Source organism: Eschscholzia californica, unplaced genomic scaffold (genome assembly GCF_041429995.1).
Source record: "Eschscholzia californica isolate CP2 unplaced genomic scaffold, dmEscCali1.0.p SCAF_2, whole genome shotgun sequence".
In the NCBI taxonomy this organism is placed as follows: domain Eukaryota; kingdom Viridiplantae; phylum Streptophyta; class Magnoliopsida; order Ranunculales; family Papaveraceae; genus Eschscholzia; species Eschscholzia californica.
Genome location: NW_028238309.1, coordinates 15,670,449 through 15,685,467, shown reverse-complemented (window position 1 = coordinate 15,685,467; position 15,019 = coordinate 15,670,449). Strand labels below are relative to the sequence as shown.

Here is a 15,019-nt window from a genome sequence, read left to right as displayed (position 1 = left end):
CTCCACCCGGCCAAGCACTACTCCCTCCGCATGTGTGTTACTTTATCTTTTTATACTCGTATAAATTCATTTAACTGAGAACCCTCTCCGGACCCGTGGGGGCACGTGACCCCACGGGTCCCTACATGGGTCCGCCCCTGCTAATAAGACCGGGTCTATAACCCAACAATAACAATGGGCTGAAGCCCAACAACATTATTTATACCTTAATAATCTCAGTTCAAATAACCAAAGATTCCACCTTCTCTGGGATTCGAATCTGGGACCTCCAGGTTGGTCATAACTCTGGCTAAGTTATTGTTTTGGCCACCAGTAGTGCTCGGTAGTTTGTTTTGACCCCCCCCCCCCCCCCCCCCCCCCCAAATTATAACACACTCACCAAATTTTCCCCTTAATTTTTTTCTCACTTGTCATTTATTTTTCTCTCTTCTAATTCTTCATCTTTCCTAATCATTTCTATTTTTAGCTCTTATTAAACAACAGTCATTAGGCAAAGGTGTCCCGCCAACTGGCTATTGCCGACGACTTTTCTCTCTGACTCTTTTTATTTCTCTCATCGTCTTCTTCCTCCATTTCTTTTTCTCTATGTAAGAAACTAAATCCACATCATGACGTGAAAACTCGCGTGAAAAATAAATCTATAGAAAAAAAGGTACATTCTAAGATACTAGACTCACCAAACCAACATTATGACTTCCAGAATCTCCACTTTACCCAATTTGACTCTGATGGCATGTTTTTTTGAATCACTCTGCAATTTGATTGAATGTTTTTGGAATCACTCTCCATTCTTCTTCATCTTCTTCTTCTTCTTCTTCTTCTTCTTCTTCTTCTTCTTCTTCTTCTTCTTCTTCTTCTTCTGCTTCTTCTTCTTCTTCTTCTTCTTCTACTTCTTCCTCCTTCTCCTCCTCCTCCTCCTCCTCTCTCCCCTTTCTCTTTATTGTCCTATCTTTTCCCCTCACTCTCTAACCCAGATTGCGGTTCAACGAGAAAACAACAATGTGATTCCACATACATAAGGAATTTGGGTTTCTTCATAAATCAAATTCAGGTGTAAATGAGATTATTCTTGAAGTAAATAAGGGCGCAAATTAGATTAGGGTTAGCGACTAGAAAGAGAGAGAGAGAGAAAGGCAAAGTGAAGCTTATTGTGGACAAATATATAATAGATAGAAAATTTACATTTTGCTCTTACCCACAATGGCTTCGAAAAAATTCCACCCTGTGAGAATAGTCCCACATGAAAGAATGGGTAACTAGCAATCAAGAATATAAAGTATAGGTCCTCTCCACTCATTGCTAATTGGTTTTGAGTTGGATGACCACAAACTTAACATGGTATCAGAGCTGGACCCACACGTGATAGGCTTAAAAGCCACACGTGTTCCACGTCACCCGTAAAGAAAAAAATACACGTGTTAGACTCAAAGAACGCCACACGTGAGGGGGCGTGTGAGAATAGTCCCACATGAAATAATGGGTAACTAGCAACCAAGAATATAAAATATAGGTCCTCTCCACTCATTGTCAATTGGTTTTGAGTTGGATGACCACAAACTTAACACAAATTCGTTTAAATGGAAGGAATAAAAGCATATTTAGGGAAAAGGTGAGTGTTGAAAATACTCTAGAAGATTGACATAAGTTCTTTTTGTAAATTCCACTCCAGTGAACACCCAAAACAACAAAAGTTGTATAATGAGTTGTATAGTTTCAGTTCTTGATAGAGAAACAAAACTAAAGTTGGGTACAACAAAGACAGTTCAATGAGGAGATCCTAAAAATTGGTTTCAGTTCTTTAAGAGAGAGGGGGAGAGAGTTATGTGTGGGGTCTAGTCATGAGTTTAGGTTGGTACGCCATTGCCAAATTCTTCAGAAGTTCAAGAATTTCGAGAGTCGTGGTGAGATAAATAGAGGAAGAAGATGATGAGAGAGGAAGAAGATGATGAGAGAGGAAAAAGATGATGAGAGAGGAAAAAGATGATGAGAGAGGATAAGATAACAAAATTGCTTGTCGCGCATTCCGCCTTTTACGAGAACCTTTTGTCCTCATCCTCTTATTCAGAATAATTATCACAAACGGTGACATTGATGATGGGAATTGGAGTCAGTGCTTGCATGCAACACCTTCAAACAACGATTGTTGTTTGTTGAATATTGGGAGGACAGACAAAGGATTAGAGAGATAAAGAATTAAAAGACAGAGAAAGAAATGATAAAAGAGATATTTTGCCGACGTTTTTGTTAAATCTATTTCCGTCGGCAGTAAGAAAATTAATTTCTCGGGAATTCCATTTCTCGCGAATTTATTGCCCTATGCCGACGGCTTGGGTTTACAAAAACCGTCGGCGACTATTTGTTTGGCCGACAGTTTAATTTCCGTTGGCAATATATAACAAATTCTTTTTTAAAATCTGTTTTTTGTACCCGTTGCTGCACCTGTTAATTCATAAAGTGTAGCAACATAATGAACAATAACCTGCATAACTATCAAAATTTGTAATACACATCTAAGAGCAAGCCATTGTTTTCATAACACATATTGTCTAACAAAAACAAAACCATGAAAGGTTTGAAAATTTAAAATTGCGAAAGATTTCAAAATACACATTGTCTAACATCAAGAATCAACAAGTATCTTATCATTTCTTCTTCTCTGAAACACCAACAGACCTGCACAAAGAAGCAATCAGCAATTAGTAGAGAATCATAACGGATATTAGTGATATTAATTGAGTGAATAGATTTCAAAAAAGTTAAATAGCATTCAAACGGATAAACTTCATACTGTAGACGGATAAGCCCATAAAACCGTCAGATTTGACTAGGTAATAAGAAATATTAACATGACAGATGAACAATAAAGCACGGTTCAAGCTAGGAAAGATCCAACAAACCTAGCAAAATACTGAAAACCAATTTTCATCACCAAACCAAAATTCCAAGTATTCATGTCAGAATACCCAAACTTTCTCATTCTTGACAAGATAAATAAGCAAAAGAAATACCCATTTCATAAAACTCATAAACCCATCCAATAAAACCAAAAAACTAACTAATCCATCTCTAGATTCATTCATGCTTGAAATTTCTGGACATTTATTCAGTAGAGCTAAAGAGTATGGCTTTCTTATCCATCTCTAGATTCATTCCTGCTTCAAATTACGTGTCATGTTTAGTTCATCTCTCTAGTTCTGCATTTCGTGTCATGTTTAGGTCATGTATGGTACTAAATATAGTTGGGATAATTACATTTATAGTTGCATTGAAGAAAATGATTTTATGTGACTGTTGTACATTGCTAACATTAAGAACGGGAAGAAACGTGAATTTCGAGTAGTTAGTTGCGTCGCTTAAGTAGTGATGAATCCCGTCAGTAAAATGGGTCCTATGGAAATTCCATCAATTCCTAACCTCGAGTGAAAATTACAAATATCGTCCAATTGGAAATGATAACAAAATGTGTAGGTTGTTAGAAGGAGTTCTACTTCGTTGTTATGACCCGTCATATGTTGGTTTTTTCATCGCAAATGTGTTTTGTTTGGAATACATGTAATTTTCTAAGCAGATATAAAATGTTATATACATAAGTACATTGCTTCAAAATTTTACTTTTTTCCATAGGAATTTTTTAGAACTGTTTCATTCTTTATTGTTTATTATTTATTGCTTCAAACTCTCGTAGATTTTTTTCGGAAATGTTGCATACGCAACTATAAACTCTCTTGTTTACTGCATATAGTATTTTCCCTTACTAACTTGAGCTTATATATTAGCTTTTTTTTCTTAGGCTTACATCAAAGCAAGCAGATTTAATCTCAAAGCAAAATAAGTTTTGCTATGACAAACTTAACTAATCTCGAAGCAGAATACTTTTCTTCTATGGTAATATAAGTAATGTTTAAGCAAAATATGATTTGTTATGGCAAAATAAATAATGTCCTTCAAATTGAGGATTCTAAGTCTCACACCAATCTTGTTGATGTCAAAAAATGGCTTTCCGTTAATCAGCAAGAAATCGAGACTTGATACATGATAGTTTCTGTTATGAATCGATATTCCGTTTGGTGGATTGATACTCTTTTTTCCTATTCCCGCTCACTGCTCCTTAGAAATCCTAGGGAGAAAACCTGCAAAGAGTTCGGAAACCGCTTCGATGGTCAAGACAGTCAGATTGCTCTTTGCTGTAAAAAGATTGAGTATTAGTGAACATTTTTGGAATGTATTGATTTAACTTAACGTGCCTTGAAGAAGGCGATGCGATTCCCTTTTATAGGCTGAATTAGGCCGACTGTGATAGACGGTGTAGATGAGGCGGTTGTGATCCACCGTTTGGGAAGTTTCCTACTGTTCGTAGTTAGGGTTTCCCTTTTGGTTTATCTCGTATCTAGGATAAATAGAAGTTCCTATGTCCTAGAATAATTCGTAGGTATCCTACCGAGGTGATAGATCTTCTAGGAGATGTTTCCTCTTTTGAGAGTCTTGAAGTTCAAGCGTACTTAAACACTTAGGATCTTTAACCGACTGAGATCTTTAGGAAGATTTGGGATTGAGTCGGTAAGCGTGCGACGCGCTTCTGCCTTCCCAGTTTAGGGCGTAAGACATCGACCTTGCTTACGTGGACCCCCCTTTACTCCTTTGGAGAATCTCAGGTCTGACATGATTGTGTTTTAGGCGAAGCAATTGAAGCCCCTTTGTTGATCTTTGACGCCCTCCCAGTTCTGGGCGTAGGTGGCAGATCGTTGCGGGTCCAGCAGTCCTGTTGCCTTAAACCGGGTTGACATGTTGGACTTCTGGTTTATTCTTGACTTACTGACGTTAGTCAAGGACTAAGCATTTTGTGTATCATAAAATCTGAAAACATATCCATACTTTCGACATTTAACTTGGACTACTTTAACAAAACACGGAATGACAAACAGAAAACCAAATTCAACTACAACAAATTATATTTTACCCAAACCAAATATCATTTTATACAATTAAGTTGTAATTGTATGTGCTTACAAAATTACACATGTTCCAAACAAAAACACATATTGTCATAAAAAAAGACCAACTTATGACGATACATAACAATGAATGGGCGTTATACAGAATGTAATTTGCCCAAAAAAAGTAAACAAATTATCAGTTGAAAGTAACCTATTTTATCACTATAACTGTACTCCTGGACTTCTTTTTAGGAGTGGTTTCCTTCGTATAATTCTTCGTTTTCTTTGGCCCGATTCTAGTTGGTTCCTCCTTCATCTTTTGTTTTATGTGTGACACTTGAGGAACCAAATCCAACCACTAGAAAATACATACGTTTCGCCCAAACTCAATATCATTTCATATAAGTTGTAATTGTATCTGCTAACAAATCACATTTTGTAATGAACAAAACCAACTTATGACGGGCCATAAATAATGGGTGTTACAAAATGTATCTTTTTATGCTACATGTATATTAGGTTTGTTGGGGCAGGAGAGTTGGTAGAGTAGTTGGTTAGGGAACCTAAGTACTAAGGTTCGACTCCTGTGAGTTACATTATTTTTTTAATAACTTTTTTCCTTTAAAGAAAGGGACACCCAATCTATATAACAAAACACAATGTTTTGTGCTGACTGGGACAAACCAAAACACAAATCTGACCGTTTGTTCAATTTGATCTTATACCTTAACCTTTTGATATCTTACCCACCTAAAAAATTAATTATTTGTTCACCCATTCAATGGACAATGTTACAAAACTCAATATTTAGTGCTGACTGGGATATGTTACAATAAATCCTAACCGTCCATCTCCAATCAAATCCTACTGTAGCCACTAAATCATACTACTTATAAATTAGCGTTAGTTATCCTTCCCTCATTAATTAAATCCGTTTATCACTGTCTGTTACCCACTTTTAACTTCCCTCAACGTTACATTCATCGAATCCATTACGTCTCTCTACGTTTCTTTCTTATCTTTCTTTTAAATCAGTGGTTTGATAGTTAGAGTCCCCACCCCTCACTCACTGATCCGAAGAGGTTATCCTTCACCTCATCTTAAATCTTCATCAAGATTTCAGTTACAAAATCCTCAATCCCTCTTTTCTAAAATTTTAATCTTCCAGTTTCAGTTACAAATTCCAGCCGTTATCCCTCTCTCCTGCAATTTCTTATTCTATCCCCAGAACAAATAAAATCATTTATTTGAAATTATGGATCCATATAGACCAGAACGATGACAACGATTTCTTATGATAGGGTTCACTAACTTTTGGATTTATTTTCAGATTTGATTGTCTTAACATTTTGATATATCTATTAGGTCTCAGTTTGATCTTATGTTGATGTTATTGTCAAGATAAATCAACATTTTGATCTTATTTGATTGTCTTAAACAGTTATTTGAATTTAGTTTGATTTTTTTGTGATTTTCTCTATGATCCTAAAGGGGGGTCAGCTTGATTTCTCCAATTTGATTATTTTGTTGTAAATTTTCTAACTTGATGTGGTATCTGATATGAATCTGTGCAGGTTCATTCCCATCATAAATCAATAATTGAAGTGACCAGACATTTTTCACTCTCCAATTCAGTTGCCTTCTCGAAGGTAAGACATTTTTCACTCTTTCATCTTCTACATTTCAATGTTTTTATCCAATTTCTTTCTAGGTTTGTCTTGCTTAGTTGGTGCTTAGAAGGTGTTTGCTTAAATGTCAATGTGAAATAGGTATGATTTTGTCTTGCTTAGTTAGTTTCTGTCTATGGTTGTTGATGAAATGGGTATCAATGAATTGTTTGATAAATTAAGGTATACTGTTCTTTGGAACTCTCTCATGGAGATGATGACTGAAATTCATTCACAATGAAGAACAATTAAAGAGATAACAAAAGTGTTATGTTGTGTCCTAATATCATATTATCATATCAACCATTAAATCTGCTCATGCTCTTGGATGTGAATTGAGGATACTGAGTGATGCAAATGTATTCTTCATTCAAACAATCTTAGAACACCATGGGTTAATGGGTTATTTTTTGGAGATTAACACTAACCCTGGCAATATCGACAACGACGGAAAGCTCATGATCTTGCCTTACCATGATTTCAATACGTCTTCTCATGGTTATTCTATTTGCCCTCCCAATATGTGCAACGGATTAATTTTCGAGAGGATTAAAGCAGAAGTTTATGCAAATGGAAGTATGAAACAATCGATTCATATATCTTGGAGATGTAAAGGGTGATTTTTGCCCGAGTTTAAAGCTAGAACAAGTAGATAAATTTATGCCGAGAAAGAACTACCCATTATGGGAACTAATAACCGCCTAAAGATCAGTAATCAAGGCAGAAATTCATGAATGGAGCGACGGGGAGGATCTCAGACGAATTCTTCTTCAACTCAATGACGCAGTTATTTATGAAAAGAACAACAATTGCCCACTAGGATTAGTGTCAACAGAGTGTAAGTTTCATACGACACCGATCTCTACTCACGAATGTTTATTCTGTTATGTCCATTTTAGTACATTTTACTGGTTTGATAATTTGGTTCATCCATGAATGTTTACTAATGTGCCATTTTGACATAATATATCTGTAATCCTGGGTGTGGAAGTGAAAGTTATGAGTTTAAACTTTCATGGCGATTCCAAGTCCAGAAGTGAAACTTATGGTTTCTTTGCATTCATTGTATGCTTTCTAAATCAACCAGTTATATTTACAGAAAGCGCCGGTATTTATGCAGTCATGCAGGTTGTTGCAACATTTGGGTTTCCATACAACACCTCTAAGACTCGTTACTCCATATTTATCAAACAATTGGATGCTATAATTTACTTCACTCGGCATTTACTAAAATCAAGAGTAAAATAGCGATGGCTGCAAGCATGTTCATAAAAGACTAATTTTACTTGTTTTGTATTTCTAATAATTCGACGCTTTAGGTTGCAACATGTTCAGCCTTATATTTTTGCCCTTTTTTCTGTATGGGTGTGACATTTTTATGTGGAGAAAAACTCGAATGAACTATAACTTCATCTTCGAATTGGCTCCTTCCAAAATCTTAGATAGAGAGGTGTCTTATTTTGATATCATCCAATGTTGAGTTGGTCAAATTGAAGATGTTCGTATCTATTGTTTTTCTTTCCTTTATTTATATCATTTTTTGTTAAAGTTGGTCTCTGTTTATGGAGAATGTCAAACTATAGAACTGTCATCTCGTTCTTTATATTTCCTCATAATCTTATTTATATCACAGTTTCATCGTGCCGGAGGCACGGGTTATATCTAGTCTATTATATAAAACATAAATGTTTTGTGCTGACAAGGGCAAACCGAAAGATAAATCCAATCGATTATTTTGTTTTCTCATAAATCTCGGCCTTTAGATCTATTACCTATAGGCTTGGGAAAAAAGTTCGTTGACCGAGAACCGCCCGGTGTCCGACCGAGTCCGAGACACCCGAAACAGTCTGAAACCCGTTCTGGCCAAGCCCAGACCGACCGATTAGAGTTGTCAGGCCGGTATTGGTTATGAAGCTCTAGCCGGCTGTCTGACCGAGCCTGGACCGATTTTGGCCGATTAAATCTTAGTCCATTAGATTAGGACATTATTATCCATTGGATTGAGGGTTTTATCCCTACTTATAAATAGGTCTTAACTTCATGACCTAGACTTTTCTCTCTTTCTCATCTTCTGGACGATTGCATTCCTCTTAGGGTTTCGAGTTTATTCCTCCTCAGTCCTCACGAGTAGTGTTCGATAGTTTTTTTCCTTTGTCGGTAACAAAACATGAAGAGAAGTTGAAGAAGAATGAAGTTGGCAACTCTTATTCGACTTTTGTTCAACAGAAAAACAAAACGAAGTTGAAGAAGAAAAAGAAGGAATAGATATACTGTTTTTATTTTTGTAAGATTTGTTATTCTTTTGATCATCATCTTGTTTTCTTATGATTTGTTTTGTTTTCTTAAGATCTGTTATTTTTGTTTCTTGTTTAAGAGATGATGAGGATCTATGTCGTCTTGTTTTTCTTCCGATCATCAAACCATTTATTCGAATTCACCCGAAATTTAGAAACAGGTATCTTTAATTTTAGTAAGAGTGAAGATGAACAAGATGCCCTAATTCTCACCCTAAATTTTGCCCTAATCCTCACCCCTTTTGCCCTAATTTTAACCCTAAATTTACCGTAATTTTGCCCTAATTTGCTTCCTAGAAAATTGGTTGTACCTAGACCGACCCAGACCGATACCCGAAGAGAAAACTCGATTTCGGGCGGGCTTTGGGCAAGTCAATTTTGGATTTTGACTGGCACAGACTGGACCGGAAATCCAATCGAACATTATGTTGTGGAGCCCAGACCGCCCGAGCCCGATGAAATTGGGCCATGGGCAAGCCCGACTGGACCGATTCCCACCCCTAATTACCTACCTAAAGAAATGAAAATTTGTTCACCCTCTCTCTAAATTTATTATACAAACTCAACCCATCATAAATTATGAGCGTCAAGTTTTTCATCGTTAGATCTCAACCCTTAAATCTCAACGTAAAATCAATTTATCGTATATCAATGACCAATTAATTCTATACTAATGGGAGAAATGACTTTCTCTATTCTCATAACATTAATCTAATCAATTACCATTAATTATGAATCCATAACTCCCTAAGATTAATGAGAAAAAATGACCTTCTCAATTCTCATAAAGTTCCTATCTCATTATATAATCCCATCACCATTCTTCATTCCAATTTAGTCGCATTCACAATATTTTCTCTTTAACCCAATATAGGTAACCTGGCTTCATCTTCTTTTTTTAGTTGTTCCGTAATCAATTTTTTTAAAGCAATTACTGTAATGATCGTAAGTAGTATAGGTCTCAATGTCAATATTTTTTAAGGACCGATAGGTTACAACATCTTTTGGTTGAGACAACAATAATCGTATGATTGATTACAACCTGAAATATTTAGTAGAATGAAAGCACAAACAAAAACTATAGGATAATAAATCGTAGAGGATGTGAAGACTAGAAGATGTCATTATTTTAATAGAGTTTGTATGTTATGTCTCAAGTTTGTTCACTTTACTATTACTTTTCTCCCACAGTTGTTGTTAACTTGGTGTAATGCTATCTCTTTATCAATAACTCATATTGTTAAATACCAATCTATGGTGAAACACTACTTTCTACGTAATTTAGTTTTTTTTTTTTTATCAATGTTACTATATCATTTTTGTGGTAATTAAAATTTGGTTTATTTAGATCAAGAGAATTGGTATTTATCATAAATAGACATGTCTAGAGTGGTTTGATTTTGAGAATCATACAGATATCGAATCATAATCTTCATTGTTAATGTTTTATTGTTCTCTCACTTTATTCAGGTAAAATGTCATTGTCTCTCTCTTGCTATTGTGTTAATTATCATTACATGTTCTGGTTTTTCTAACCCTCTTCCTCCTATTGTAATTGTTTTTATTCAATTGAACTATTTCAGTTTCTAAATCCATAAAATTGTCTACGTTCCTCGCATATCATGATTACAAAGTTTTCTGTGTCCTACGAGCACGAGTTATACCGAGTTAAAGTGTAAAGCACACGCTAATTAATAGAAGGTTTAAAAGAAAAACACAAAATCATAACACTCAAACTTAATTAATTTATCATCTAAGCCTAACAGACACCTACATAGAAGAGAACAAAAATCAAAAACATATTCTATAATTTATTTTCTTATCTTTTCTTATTTGTATTCAAACTTCAATCTCACATTTCTATTTCATTCTCTACCAGGGTTTATGACACAATTACATAGAGGTAAGCTTCTTATGACATAGGGTTTATCTCACATTTCTATTACATTCTCTTCAAGAGTTTATGGCACAACTACATAGAGGTAAGCTTCTTATTCTTTTAATTTTCCTTGTTTTGTTGTTTATGTTTAAGTTCTTATTGCTACTTCTAATAAGTTAAAATATATATGGTGATTAGTATATAATTTTGTTATTATCTCATTAGATTGTTATGGCTTCAAAAAAGTAATTATGTGGCTTTGAAAATTGAAAAGATAAAAAACAAATAGATCAAGATTTAGTTAAATCACAAGTGAGAGCTATGTATAAATTCGAAAAAAAAACAAGATGTAGGGGGCTCCATTGATACGTTCGCCTAGCGCCCCCCAAACGTCAGGGTCGATTCTGACCAAACCACAAACACCATTGCGACCACCACCACCAGATATTCAAATCTTCAAAATTGTACGCTGCGGAAACAAAAGGTCCACATTGTTTAAAGGAAGGAAATTATTGAAACTAGATATGGTGAGGGTTCACTTCTTTAGAACCAACGGTAAATAATAAAGCAAATAACCATTAGCATAGATCAAGAAGAACAATTCAATCCTAACCCTAAATAAATGAAAAACGAACCATGAATGTGTTGTCACCTCTTCCTTCAGAGTTAGAGAGAGAAAGATAAGGTTTTGTGTAAAATTTGAATCATTGCAAAAAAAAATCATGAAGATTAGTAAAACCTTAATATAAAGAATAAAAAAGCGAACCATGTAAATAGAGGGTTTCGTGTGAATTTGAATCATTGAAAAACAAACTGGAGTATATATTTGCTGCGTCTTCCTTAAAGATTCTTAGAATGAGACAAAGAGTGGATTTCATGTGAAATCTTGTGTGAGACCATCCAAATCTACGTTATCCTTTTGTTTGAGAATGAGAGACAAGAAGAGAGAATGATAGAGATAAAGCAAAATAGTCCATTCATGCCAACTACTTTTGGTTGAAGTCACGAGAGGTTTAGTCTTCCACCTTAGAGGTCAAAGGTTAGAGGCACGCTGACAATTCAAAAAAAAAAAGAATAGTTCATTCACTTATAAATAAAGGATATAAGTGTCAATATGAAAATTAAGAAATAATAATTATGATTGCAAAAGAAAAATTCTAATTTATAAAGTGATTCAGCTAAGGCCGCATAAATCTAAGGCCCAAAATTCGGGGCAAAACGAGAAATGGAGTCCAGTCTGGATATATATTACAAATAAAACCCAAAAAATGAAAGTACCATGTTACCCCTTTTAGTCATTTGAGATCCCTCAGCCATTTCCCGCTTTCTTTTCCCTCTTATTAAATTCGCGAGAAACAAGATAGAATGTCACCCATCAAATCACTCTTACATCTGACATTTAATATCTTCAAGAATTGTTTTCCCTCTCTTTAATTTGTCTGAAAAACGAAAAGGGTTGGAAGCATTCTAAAAGAACTGCACTTATACCTATGCTAGTGGTAAAAGTAGTAGTTGGATAAACATTTTATAAAATGTTTTAGTATAGAAGTTAGGTGTCTTGATTTTGCAAATAACTTTAGTTTTGAGAAAAATTTCACAACACTTTTAAACTTAAATTTAATTGTTGAGAACAGATTATAAAATGTTCATTTATTCTCAGTATTTTTAAACATAAAGTCATTTGTTGGCAACATATTACAAAATGTTGATTCTCAATAATTTTAAATCTGAATAGAGTTGCAAATGAGTTTATGTCTGCACTTATACCTCTGTTGATGGCAAAGGTAATAGTTAGATAAGCACTTCGTAAAATGTTTTAGTATATAAGTTATATGCTTTGATCTTGTTAATAACTTTAGACCAGAAAAAAAATTTCACATCACTTTTAAACATAAATTTAATTGTTGAGAACAGATTATAAAATGTTCATTTTGTTCTCAGTATTTTCAAACATAAAGTTATTTGTTGGGAACAAATTAAAAAATTTTAATTTTTCTCAATATTTTGATTTTTTCTAAATTTTCATAACACTTTTAAACATAAACTTAATTGTCGGGAACAGATTATAAAATGTTGATTTTATTTTGTCAGATTTTTTATATCTGAATGCAGTTCGCAAAAAAAAAAAAAAAAAAAAAAAAAATTAAGTTTGCACTTATACCTGTGTTAGTTGCAAATTAAAAAGTTAGCTAAAATGCTATGAACATTGTGATGTGAGACGTGGACAGAGTTGAGAATTTTTACGAAGTACATGATCATGTTTGAAACGACTTTTGGAATGTACTAACATAACTATTTATGTCTTAAAGAAGGTTCCTACTGTTGCAAGCAAATCCAAAAAAATGTAGATGAGAGGGAGACAAAAAGAAGAGTTATGTACATTTCAAACATTAAGATTGCTAGTTGATTTTGCAAATGACTAGATTTTCAGCATAAATGATGCTCCTAAGCAAACTGTCTTTAAATGGAATCTAGTTTTATGAACATTAGGTTGAATTTTGTGCTAAATTATATTTGTTGGGACAAATTATATAATGTTGATATTTAATCTTGTTCATTTTTAAATCTGAATAAAGTTTCGAATGAATTTTTTTTGCACTTATACCTCTGTTAGTGGCAAAAGTTGTAGTTAAATAAGCATTTTGTTAAATGTTTTATTTTATATAGAAGTTAGGTGTCTTGATTTTGTAAATAACTTTAGTTCCGATAATCTTTTAACATAAAGTTATTTGTTGGGAACATTTTACAAAATGTTTATTTTTTATCTTGTACATTTTTAGATCTGAATAGAGTTTCAAATGAGTTTATGTCTGCACTTATACCTCTGTTGGTGGAAAAAGTGGTAGTTAAATAAGCATTTTGTAAAATATTTTAGTATAGAAGTTATCTGTCTTGATTTTGTAAATAACTTTAGTTCTGAGAAAATTTTCATAACACATGTGAACATAAACTTAATTGTTGGGAATAGATTATAAAATATTGATTTTTGTCAGATTTTTTTTATTTCTGAATAGAGTTTGAAAAAAAAAATTAAGTTCGCTGATGTGATACTAAAATGTGCCATTTGGAGAGCCTAACTTAGACTAGTTATTCCTTTTTGAGTGTTATCAATAATATTTTATGTGTTTTTAATGTTAGGTACCTATTTTGGAGTTAAACATGTAAATCGGAATAAAGAAAACGAATTGTCACTATCATTTCATGTGTCGAAAACGAGAGAAAAAGACTTCAAACAAATCAAATGACAAGAGGAGTCAATGACGAGTCCGACGGTGAAAACAAAAGTCAATTCCGAGTTCGGACGGGGAAGATATGAAAGGAAGAAGCCAAGGTCTTTTCTTGAAGGCACTCTCCTTTGTTTCTAGTTGGGAATCAAAGTCAAGCCCACAAAGAAAAGAAGAAGAAAGAAAGGAGTAGAGATTTTAGAGGCACCTCTTTAGGGTCCAAGATGAAATGGTCTAAAGACTTAGTCAAATTTTGACTAAGTCTAGGGTTTGACTCAAGTTAGAGAAAGGGGTCAAAGGCTACTATTCATCTTCTTCATCATCTTAAACCTTGGAAAAGAAGAGGGGAGAGAGGGTGGCTAGGGTTGTGTTCTTGGTTGCTAGAGAAAAAGCTTTGAGTTGGGTTTGAAGAGAGAACAAGAGAGGAAGGTGAAGGAGGTCGGCCAAGCTAGGCCGGCCAGCACTAAGGCCGGCCTAAGCTTGGCCGGAATAACAGCAGCTCGGGTCTTCGAAGGAGCATGGAGCTCGACGCGTGAAGAAGCAGCTACTAGCAGCAACCGGACGCGACCAAAGCTGCTCCGAACAGCAGCTTCTTCTCGGGACAGCAGCAGATCTGCTCGGGACAACAGCTTCACGCCGGATTCAGCTCGGGACGCGACCAAGGACGGCAGCTGCAACTCGGACGTGCATGGGACGCGTCCACGGACAGTGCACAGCTCGGGACAGCAACAAGGGACGCGTTCAAGAAGCCTTTGGCCCGGACCTATGCTTTTTGGCCGGATTTTCTTGGTTTTGGCCGGAATTCATGCATGCTTTGGCCGGATTTTTATGAGTCTTCCGGCAACCTTTTTTATCCGAAACCTTAGGGCTTTTGTTCCCCTCATCCTTGGCTAGCTTCCCATGTGGTTTGATTTGATTTTGGTTGAAGATTGCTAGAGAGAGAAAACTAGGGTTTAGCTTTAATGGAGGTTGAGTTCTAAATGGAGAAGATGATGATGGTCGCTATGGGGAACCCAGAAAT

At 34.9% G+C, this 15,019-nt stretch overlaps 1 pseudogene across 1 annotated transcript; it reads left to right on the top strand.

Moving 5' to 3' along the window:
- The first annotated feature begins 6,578 nt into the window (after positions 1 to 6,578).
- On the top strand, positions 6,579 to 7,760 carry LOC147556496 (inorganic pyrophosphatase 2-like; annotated as a pseudogene). The gene is made up of 2 exons (XR_015233500.1): positions 6,579 to 7,439; positions 7,701 to 7,760. The product of XR_015233500.1 is annotated as an inorganic pyrophosphatase 2-like (transcript).
- Positions 7,761 to 15,019: the final 7,259 nt, after the last annotated feature.